Genomic DNA, 12,021 nt, shown 5'->3' on the forward strand with positions numbered 1-12,021 from the left:
AGAGAAAAGTTCCAAAGAAAGAATGGCTGATAAATAAAACTAGACATTAAAATTCCTCAAAGTATTTTATGACTTTTGCATTGGCTCATAAATACATTTCCCAATCTCCAGTACTCGCTCAAACTTTGAACAGAAGAGGTACCATATAAGATCTGGAAATTCATAAAGATGTCAACCTTAATAGAAACATGCATGCAGACATGCTTTGCATGAATGGTTGTAATTGCAACTGTGATTGGCTCATTTTCTAGCTTTATTAGTAAGTTTCCTTTCAAGATTCATCTGCTTCAAAGCATGAGGGAGATTCTGGATAATAAAAACAGGAATATGAGGTTGAGAGCCAAGTTGAAGGGGCATAGAAGTAACACTGTTTTAGCCAAAGAAATGAGTCCTGGAAGAAGTCCTCCCACATGGGGCGACCCAGCACACTCCCCTACTCTGTAACTAAACTCTATAGGTGCAGCTGGTCAGCAAACAACCAGCAGTAAAGGCACCTGAGTGAAGGTGCTGCATGGCCAGTGCGTGATATTGGGTCCTAGCTACAGAGAAGCAGGAGACTGGAGTCACCAGCATGAGCCTTGACCTCTCAGTGTGTGAGGCAGTGTCAGCTCACAACAAGATTGTTGAAGTCATAGCATCGTAGAATCATAGAATGTCCTCAGTTGGAAGTGACCCACAAGGATCATAGAGTCCAATGCCTATCCCTGCATAGGACAACCCCAAAATTCACATTATGTGTTTGAAAGCATTGACTAGTCACTTCTTGAACACTGTCAAGCTTGGGGCCATGACTACCTCCTTGGGGAGCTTGTTCCAGTGCTGTACCACCTTCTGGGTGAAGAACTTATTTCTAATGTCTAACCTAAGTCTGCCTTGGCACATCTGCCATTCCCTTGGATTCTATCATTGCTTGCCAGAGAGATCAGTGCCTGCTCCTCCTCCTCCCCTTGTGAGGAATCTGTAGATAGCAATGAGTTCTCCTCTTAGTCTCCTCTTCTCCAGGCTGAACAAACCAAGTGACTTTAGCAGCTCCTCCTACAGCTTCCCCTCCAAACCCTTCCTCAATTTCACGGCCCTTTTCTCGATACTCTCCAGTAGGTTTATATCCTTTTAATCCCGTGGCACCCAAACCTTCAGACAGTGCGCCAGGTGAGGCCGCACCAGTGCGGAGCAGAGCGGGACAGTCCCCTCCCTCACCTGGCTGGCAATGCTGTACTTGATGCACCCAGGACATGGTTGGCCCTCTTGGCTGCCAGGGCACACTGTCAGCTCATGTTCAACTTGCCATTGACCAGAGCGGCCAGAGCCCTCTTTGCAGAGCTGCTTTCCAGCCTGTCGTTCCCCAGTCTGTATATACAGCCACGGTTTCCATGTCCCAGGTGCAAAATCTGGCACTTGCCCTTGTTGAACTTCATGCAGTTGGTGATTGCCCAGTTCTCCAATTTGTCCAGATCCCTCTGCAGGGTCTCTCTGCCATTGAGAGTGTCATCAGCTCCTCCCAATTTTGTGTCATCAGTGAACTTACTTAGTATTCCATCAAGTCCTGCATCGAAGACATTTATGAAGACATTAAAGAGGGCTGGCCCGAAGACGGTTCCCTGCAGAACCCCACTAGTGACTGGTCGCCAGCCCAACATAGCCCCATTTACTAGAACCCTTTGAGCCTGGCATGTCAGCCAATTGCTCACCCACTGTATTGTGTGTTTATCCAGCTGTATGGTGGACATCTCGTCCAGGAGGATTCTATGAGAGACAGTATTGAAGGCTTTACTGAAGTTCAAAAAGATCACATCAACAGGTTTCCTTTGGTCTAAGTGGGTAACCTTGTCATAGAAAGAGTTTAAGTTGGTCAAGCAGGACTTAACCCTCATGAACCCATGCTGGCTGGGACCAATGACTGTGTTGTCATTCAGGTGTTTTACAATAACCCTCAGAATAATCTTTTCCATAATATTGGCAGGCACAGAAGTGAGGCTGACAGGCCTGTAGTTGCCAGGGTCATCTCTGTTGCCCTTCTTGTAGGCTGGGACAACATTTGCCAGCTTCCAGTCAACTGGGACCTCTCCAGATTCCCAGGAGCATTGAAAAATCATGGAGACAAATCTCACTATGACATCAGCCAGCTCTTTAAGTACATTTGGATGAATCCTATCAGGCTCTATCAACTTGTAGAGATCAAAAAGGTGTATATTTGCTCAACCAAACACCAATACCATCTGTTTCCAAACGCAGTGAAGGCAGTAACAACAGGCCTGGTGGCACTGATAATGAATGCTGTTCGTGGGCGTATTTAAGTACTCTCTTCATTATAATGAACTGTGGCTTTGATCCATAATTTAACAGTCATGACTGAACTTGTATATGATTTTACATGTTTAAGAGTGGAAAAAATGATGATTTACAGCTTGCAGATGTTGCTGAAGAATTTATTTCAAGAAGCTCATCATGAAACTCTCTGGACTTTTTGTAGATTTCCAAGTTGTTCTTTTTCTCATATTTAAAAGATTAATGTTTTAATGAATAGTATTTTACTATGATTAAATTTATCCACTAAGCTGGTGAAAAGAGTAGCTTCTAAAATGAAAGCAAAAATGCAGGTTTTTATATAGGCAGGTGTTTATGAGCACTTCTTATGTGTTTTTGCATTACTGTAGCCCAGAAGTTTTACTATAGCATGCCAGCATCACTGTCCAATTTGTGTATGTTTTTGAACTTGGCTTTTGGCAAGAAATACATGCAAAGGCAATCCTCATTGGTCCTCTACAATCCAAACTGTTATTTGAAACCATCTTACTTCATAGACTGATTAATTTTTGTGTGTGTGTTTACTGAAATACAACTGTGTTTTGTTTTGTTTTTTTGTTACTTTTTGAGATGTCTTTACAGCCTATTATTTTGGTTGTTCCTATTTGAACTTCTACCCACAGAGCAGTGTCACTGCTGGTCACTGCTGTCTGAAGTCAGCGAAGTCACAGCTGTTAACACTACAATCAGCTCTGGTGCAGAACTGCAGTTTCATGACCCCTGAATAATCACAGCTTCCTCACTGCATTTGTTTTAAAAGCCAAATAAAATTGTGTATGACACTGAAAGATGCCAGGATAAGCACCCGTTGTATTATTTTGCTGAAAAGTGTTTCCTGAAAACACCCATGTCATTTAAAGAAGTTTAAAGAAGTTAGTTGTTTGATCTTATCTTGCTCCTGTAGTTGTCAACAAAGAGAAATCATTACATTCAAAATGAAAGCAACAGGAACAAACCTTGCAAGATTTCTGAGTGAGCACTCCCTTGAGCCAGTTAGCTCTCAACATATTCAGTGCATTGCAGGAACCTGCCTTCCAGAACAGGTCCTATAAAGGCCTTGAAACCAAATATGCTCCTATTTCACAGCTTTCAGTAAACCTAGTGTGCTGAAGTGATGTTCCATATTTAACAGCTTTGTTGCTAAACATAGGAATCAGATTCTCAGCAGATCTAAAATGGAATTACTCCCTTCGCTTCAGCAGAGTTGTTCTGATTAATAGTAGCTGAAGATGCGGTATTATTTCTTTTTTACAACTGCATTCTCAGCATACGCTGCACTTCAATCATGCTATTTATTACACCTTGTAGGTTTTCTCTAAGCTGGCAAGTAATTTTTAGTTGGAACCTTTGAAAGCCTTAAAAGACAACTTAAAACAAAGAGAAATAGGATATTAACAGAAGAGGAGGTCAGAATATTGTCTTCTTGCAATACTGTTATTCCCATGTTAGCAGCCTCAATGCCAAAAATGTCAGTATATGCAGGGAGTATTCAGCTGCTGCTGCCTCAGATGCTGTGGGGAATGGCTGGGAGTGCTGGCAGTGGGTGAGGGCTGCTCTACAAGCACACACTGCTTTGGTAGCGTAGGCATTAATTACAGTCATTATGGTAATCAGAAGCAATTTGGCGGTATTTCTGAAGAAGAAGATGTCTTTTAAGTACCATGGGCCCAAAGGTGACAGCAGCTATTCCAGGAGCTAGCCAGGTCTGGGAGTGGTTCTTCATCTGAAATGCTCTTGGGTTTCAGCCCTATTGCTCCTAAGGCAGCCAGAAATGATCTTCCTTTTTGGTAGGACATGTTAAAGATCATCTAGGAAGGTCTCAGGGCCATTATGTGTGCTTCAGATTAGCCATGTGAGGTCACGTGGGAACTAAAGGCTTTTTCCCTTTGCAAGGATGATGATGCCAGGCCTTTTCTGAGAGGAGCGGGGTCAGTCTGCATTAGGAACAAATGGCATTTGCTCATAGTGTATTAGAAATCTCTTGTTATAGGAAAAAGATTTCAGTTCCAGAAATAGAGTTTTGCAGATCAGGTGAGTGTTTGTAGAGCTTTTGGAAAATCACATTTCAGTTATTAAAAGGTGAGATGGTATTACCAGGAGGTGACAGTGTCTGGTTAGTATCAGTTGCTTGTGAAGCTGAGAGATGTGTATTCTGCAGCTTAGATTCCAGCTCAGAAAAAAACCCACACACATATGTAATGTAAGTATGATAATTCCGTTCCTATAGAGCAAAACACCAAAGTACACGGCTAAATATGGATCTGCATCACATCAACAACAACAAGATCAACTGATGTCTTGCTGACTCAGAAACCTAATTGAACACCTGAGTGATTACATAGCTGAATAGTTTCTTTTTCAGTGATGTGGGTTTTCTTTGTATTTTTAAAAGGATTTCCCTTGCTGGATGTACCTGGTAGTGAGAAACAGAGTGCCTCTTTCCAAGTATTGAGTACATGGAAAGTGAGAGTTCAGATCCACAGTTCTGTATCTCAGAGCTGTATCTCAGATCAGCCATAGTAGAATTTAACTGATTAGGGTTGCTATAAAAATTAATTTAATCAAGTTATATAAGGAAAATATATGAAAAAATGCAACAAAACCGTACATTTTTAATCTACATAAATGATGTGTAACTGATGAATAAAACCTGATCAGTCCAGTCTCTCAGACAATTCTATGATAGTTTTACAGATAAATTGTTTTTTCATGCTACAGACATTTTCCAAACCCTGGCTTCTATTTCTAGTTGTACACAGCATTTGAAAGGAATTCTTTACACTTCTTTATTTGATATACCCCACAGTAAACATGACTAATGAATACTTAAGGTATTAGACATGAAGTATGATAGGACAAAAATGTAGTAGACCTAGACTATTGCTTCAGTTACTGTAGAAATACGCAGTCAGTTGGCTTTTTGAAGTAGACCACATTTCAAGGAAATGTCACAGTAAGCCACAACATGCTGTGATTAAGGATGCCAGGTGATTGCAGGAAGGGACTAGAAGTCAGCCTCCAGCCCCATTCACAGCTTCACTGCTGACTAGCTATTTAGCTAATTTTTGGACTAGAGTTCAGCAAATCAGTTACATTTGTGTTTATTTTTAAAAACAGGTTAAAGCATTATTAAACTAGAAATACAAGAAATATTTTCTACTAAACTGAGGAAATGTTCTCAACTGGAGAAAAAACACAAACAAGAAAACAAGCAAAACAAACCAACCCACCCTTACTTTACTGTGAAGAAAAATCTGAATTTGTGGTCCTAGGTTTTCAGGGCTTATTAACTCCTATATTAGTGAAGATCCAATCTGTGTTAAAGGCATGAATAGTTGGTTTATAGATAAAAAGTAATAATTATACTGTAATTGATAGATATTTAGCAAATAATTATGTTAATTATTCAAGTGGGTAATGAGTTATAACACACAAATTTTAATGTGTTTGAGCCTTTCCAAAATTGCATTTTTATCAACCTGAAGTAAAAGGGACAAACCACAACCAGTAAATACTTACTTTCAGCTTTAAATGGCATAAAGAACATGAAACTCCTATTATTTATGCCAATGGTCAACCCCTATCTAACATGGACACAATCAGTTTGAAGTTTGTAATAATTCTAGAATACATTTTTCAGGTCTTACCCTGGTAGGTTAAATTTCATTTTCAGAAGCACCTGCTTTCCATTTAGGCACTTAAACAAAGGCTTGATTTTCAAAAGCATCTGGCCTCTCTTGACTCCCAGTGAAGCACCCATGGCCAGATTTTCAAGTTCTTAACATACTTGTTGCTGAAAAACTGGTCCATGTTGACAATCCATATGGTCAAAGCTAGCCATCTACTGTTTAATTCAGCAGAGATGCTTGGGATCTACACTGAGATCAGATTCTGATTCTTTACGTCTGGTTGTATAAATGCATATACCCTGTTTCCCTGAAAATACGACAGGGCCTTATATTAATTTTTGCTCCGAAACTTACTACTTTTTTACATTTCTAGCTGCCTGGACACTATCTAAATTGATTTTTTTAATGAACTGTAATTAGGGCTTATTTTTGGAGTAGGGTTTATATTTCAAGCACCCTCAAAAATCTTTCTAGGGCTTATTTTTGGGCCTAATAATATTGTAAATTTCCCCCACGGAAATGCTCAGCTTTCTCTTTTACTTGGATGAGCCTTTTCATGAAACTTGCGGCATTCTACCTAATCTGAGATTTCTGTCCCTGCATTGAGCTGAACTTGCTAATGGGTTCACAAGCTAGTGCTGAGGAGGATCAGTTGGAGCCTTAGACAGACACAGCATGATTGTATAGACCTTTTTTCATGAGGAAATCAGACTAAAAACAGCAACAAAAAGAAAATCTTATTCACGTCACCTCTAATAGTCAGTTATTTTCTACCCAAGTGCAGCTGAGTACAGTGTGTGAATCATTTCTAGAAACACAATATAAAAAAAATCTTCCGAGACAGAACAACATTTTTCTTGCCTCGCTGCTCATTACTCTCTAAGACACGAATTTTTTGGCATGGACCCTGTTCTTTTGCCTTGTCGCTTCTGCCTGCTGAATTTTACTGTCACATGGAACATTTTCCTTGATGACATGCAACGTAAGCGAAGCGATCCACCGTAACAAGTCTGTGGTATTTAATGAGGAGCTAGGACAAAAATACGATTTTCCTAACCTGAAAAATGTTATTCTTTTGCTCAGCCTGTTGCTATAGAAGCAAGTGCATTGTGGTCCTGTTTACTACTGCCCCTGCCTTGGATCCAGAGGCATCACTGCAAGCACCTCTCTAGGATGGGTCTCTGCAAATATTGCGTGGACCCTGGAGGTCTTTACCTGTGCCATATCGACTGAGGTGCTCGGCTTGCACCCTACAGCCAAACCTGTTTTCCTTCTTTTGAGGTCACCTGGTGCCTTTTCTCTGTGGGAATGGAGTGAGTGAACCTTCCCTGCAGAGTGCAGCAGAGTTGGCTGGGGAGGAGAGAGGTTTGCTAGCAACAGAGTGAAAACTGTGTAAACACAGAAAGAAATTGTTTAATGAACACACTTCATATAAAGTAATCTAGCAACTAACAAAGCTAAACAGCTTTAGTTACAGAGAGGAAACACAAATGTTTTCATGGTGCAAAAGACATCTTGTGAGTCCTTCCCTAGGGCACAAGTTCCAACCCACTTGCTATTTCAAGAGAGAAAGAGATCTTTCTCCACCACTTTCAGAGCCCTTTTTCCAAGTCCCTTTTGGCAAACATGCTCATTGTGCAGAAACGTTCCTACCCTGATACTCTTCAGTCTAATTTGCCAGCTACCTATTCATATTAGTATTTTGATTGGATAATCCACTTTAGAGTTTTGACTTCATTAGAAAAAAAAATATTTAAAAATAATGTTCAATCAGCATAACGGCATGTTATACTTATTCCTTCATTAAGATAAATACTAGAGGAAAGCAATTATTTTACTCAAGTTGTTGATGCATGCAAATCAGAACAACTGTGTTTTCACTACGGCTTTCTGGGTAATATTTTTCCCTCTTAAAAAAGCAAAACAAAACAAAACACAAAAAACTCAAACCCAAACCAACCAACAAATTAGTTCTTGGTCCAGCTCACCACGGAGAACTGATTCCTTTTTTTTTTTTTTCCACAGCACAAGCAGATATAGTAAATAAAGATACAGCTTCTGCTGCTCAATATAACATCTTCCTTACTAACTTCCATGCTGCACAGTGTTGTTTCAGTTTGGTTTATTGCCTGCAGCAGTTTCAGTACATATTTTTGCTGCAGACTTTGGCTGTAGTTTCCCATACTGTGTTACTGTTGCCCCAAGTTCTATGTGTTCATTAAAATGCAGTGTCACAGATTTTTTTTTAAACAAGTCTTCACCTTGACTAAAGTCTGAGAGATAGCCTGTTAAGGATACAACATGCTCTGAGAGTCGTTTTTATCCGATGTTCAACATTGCACAGAACTATATGCTGCCTTTCAGAAATCAGGTAAAAGATTTCTGATTGCTTTGGTTCACTGTATATCAGGAAAGGTGGTTTTGCCTGCCTGGGTGGAGTGTTCGTTAGTGTTTGTAAAGCCTGCTTTGTATTAGAAACTTTTGTTAGTATAAGTAATGTCCCTTAGGAATGTGATTTTTGGCGACGTTTGATACTGGCAACAGCCCTAATGTGGACACAGAACTGGCAGAAGAAGTGCTTTTGCTGGTATAGATTATACTCAGGGTTCTGGAATCAGTAAAAACAGCCCAAACTGCTTTTACTAGCATAACTATACTATAAAACATTTTATAGCACAGAACTGGCAGAAACCCAATTTTCACCCCCACACCACTCTTGGTTATTAAATATTGTTTCATTGGGAGGTATATTCAAGCTGCTATCTCACGTGTAAACATCTTTGGCCAGCACATTCTCTGCCATGGAAGTTTTTCGTTCACTGGTGGAGATGGAGGAGAGTAAAAAAAATATTTGACCATTTCTGAGTGGCTTCTTTATATCCAGGATGGCCTGACATTGCACCTTTGTTTCCTCTCACATGTGCATGCATAAATCATGGTGTAGTGGCCACAGCTAATTTTCATTGGAAATCATTGTACAGGTAACTCTCATGTAGCCTAGGGTTTGTGGTATCCCTCTTCTAATGGCTTGATGGGCAGGGGGGTTCATATTTGTTTTCTCATGAGCTTTAGTAATGACCAAAACAAATGGGATGAGAACAATATGTAATGTACACTGAAGCCTTGGTGTTTATCATTCTCCTGATGGGAAATGCAGCAAAATTGAGATCAGATCCAAAAAGATATGCTACTTTCCACCCCAGCTACACAATCTGTTGCAGGCAAATTAAATATGTTTACAGACAGAACCAAAGTGCGTTCTTTGACTCTGCAGTCATTACTAAGTTTAACTGTCAAAATATGTAGTTATTTAAACAAACGAAATGCAAAAAATCAGTGAAGTGGAAAGCACATAATGTAATAAAATGAAAAGTGACGACACAGCTGCCACTTCCCATACACATTATGTTACGTCAAGCCAGAATGTGACTGTTTGCATTCCCAAGATTTCCAGGATCCTGCCACCACTACCAGTAAGGTTGCAAAAGTGAAAGGATGTGGTTTGCTGGCATTCACTTACTTCCAAAATGAGGTAAGATTGATTATGTTGCTTGTGCCCTGGAGTTGGCAGCCCTAGTTCCTGCAGACCAATTCTCCTGCTCTTGCTACACTAGTCACCACATTCATATGCTCTGAGCCATCATGCCCAGCTTTCATCCAGGACTTCCTACATACATGTGTTATCCGCTTCTAAATTTCCAGTGTCAAAATTAACCTCATAGGTCCCACTTCTGCCTCAAAATATTCCTCCCCAAATTCCATTGATTTCAATGACAGAAATATATCTCAGAAATGAATTGAGCTTAGGAAACAAAAAATGTGAAAAATGTATTGCCAAATGAGCCTGCAAGCATCTGCTATTGCTTTTGTCTGCATGTACAGCATGTCAGTTTCCCCTGTAAACAAACAGTGAACTTAATTAAATGCATGAAATTGCTTATTAACTCTCCAGGTCATGCTTAGCATTCCTAAGACCTAACAGTCTAAATCTTTCTGAAAGTCTTTATCTTGAAAATGAGTCAAAGTGCAGAAAGCCACACTGTCTCATCAAATGATGTTGAAAGAAAAGTTGTTAGGGAGTATGAGTTTCAGCGGAGGATGGAAACAAGCTGACTGATCAGATATGTTTTTGGAGAGGTAAGCAGGGTATGCAGTGCTGTCTTTTAAACACCTATTTGAGATACACTCAAGGTAAACTCCATTACGCAACAAGACAGAAGTGGCAGAGTTTGATAAAAATGTGGGAACTAATAATTGGTCACACTTGTACAGAAAACCTCGATAGACTCTCTTAATACTCAAGCCCTTTTCTGAGGCCCAGAAGTAAACTGAAATAATGTAGATGCCTTATGTGGGTCAGCAGGATCCCACAAATCTAACGGTACAAATATCCTCTATAGTGATTTTTCTAGCTGAGAAACAGTTGAGAAGCATATCAGATTTAATTGATTTTTATTCATCCCTGTGAAAAGTGATGTTAAAAATCAGCAGCCTGAACTTAAGTCTTCCTGTTTAAGGTAAAATACCACTACTATTTTAAAAATTATTCTTTCAATCAAAAGAATGGGTTGTCAAAAACATCTGGCTCTGAAATTACTTCTACTGGGAACAAACATTTCTGTTATGAGCTAATGGTCCATTCAGAGAAATTAAGTCTAGGGAAAAGTATCTTATCTAAATGGAAATTTTAAGGAGCAGTCTGAGATGACAGTAAAGAAGTTGAAATCTGGAGTTTAAGATACTAACATCTTAATTCATTATTAAATTATTATAGTTGAACAGTGAGTTTCAACTGGTTTGGGATATCATTGTCATTAGCATTACAGACACATGATAGATCGTACCTACCTCAAAAAAACCCCACAAAACAACAAAATCCAGAAAATTAAATATATAACAAAAATTAAATAGTTGCTTTTTTAATAGCTCTGCGTAAACCACTAAGTATCTTTGGAAATGTTTTCCTTCTCCTCCTCATATCTAACAGGGCTTTATCTGCCCTATGTATTCTATTTCCAGATCTTGAATTTATAAACTACACCTTTAGAGAAGCAGTGGGAGCAGAAATTATGTGATTTTTCTGTAACAGGTAATTATAGTACAAAGTGAATAACCCTGCTCTGTTACTCTAACCTCTGGCTTCTGATAACAGCACAGAGCTCTCTCAACAATATATCTAGTTGGTTAAAGCATTTGGAGATAGGGCACCTCTTATCTTTGTCACAGTCAAGGCCTTACTTTATTATACAAATTAGAAGAGATTAACATCCCCAAATCGCATATGGTCAGGTGTGAAATGCTGTTTTCTGTATTATTAGCCGGGGAGGGAAACTATGCAGTTCTCTGAAGGAACTGAATATTATTGCAGTGGACTGACCATTTAGTTGAAATGGTGTTGGCACCATTTCAACTTCATTTTTTTCCAGATGAAACTACTTGCTGAGTTTAACCCCACTTTACTACTAGCCCTGGTCAAACAAACCCACTTATTTTGGGAAGTAACTCATTTGGTAGAAATTGCACACCATGATTGACAATACCTCCTCCACAAACAATCCATATTCTGCCTTTCTTCACATTTTTGTCCTGTTTGATTTATACTTCAGCTTTTTGGAGACAGGATTAGAAAACCTGTGAAGCCTCTTTTCATCAAAGGGGAGTTCCAGCTGTGAGTCCTAAGTGTCACAAAAACACAGGTAGCAAATAACAACCGGACAGGCAAATCATCTCTTCTCTAACTCCCCATGACATTCCTCGTGCAAAGACCATTTATCTTATCTCCCTGTGGCTATAATCTTTGTCCCTTTAATGTTATTCAATAAAATGCTGAAATCATTGAGAAAAACACCTGCAATATAATGTCTGGGAAAACTTGTTATTTCCTCAAGCTCATGAAGGCAAAAAGGAACTCTTTCCCCCCCACCCTCCCAAACATGTCTGCTTTCATAGAATCACAGAATAGTTTAGGTTGGAAGGGATCTTCAAAAGTCATCTAGTCCAATTGCCCTGCAATGAGCAAGGACTTCTTCAACTGGATCAGGTTGCTCAGAGCCCCATCCAACCTGACCTTGAAAGTTTCCCTCCTCTG

Source organism: Patagioenas fasciata, chromosome 2 (genome assembly GCF_037038585.1).
Source record: "Patagioenas fasciata isolate bPatFas1 chromosome 2, bPatFas1.hap1, whole genome shotgun sequence".
NCBI lineage: Eukaryota > Metazoa > Chordata > Aves > Columbiformes > Columbidae > Patagioenas > Patagioenas fasciata.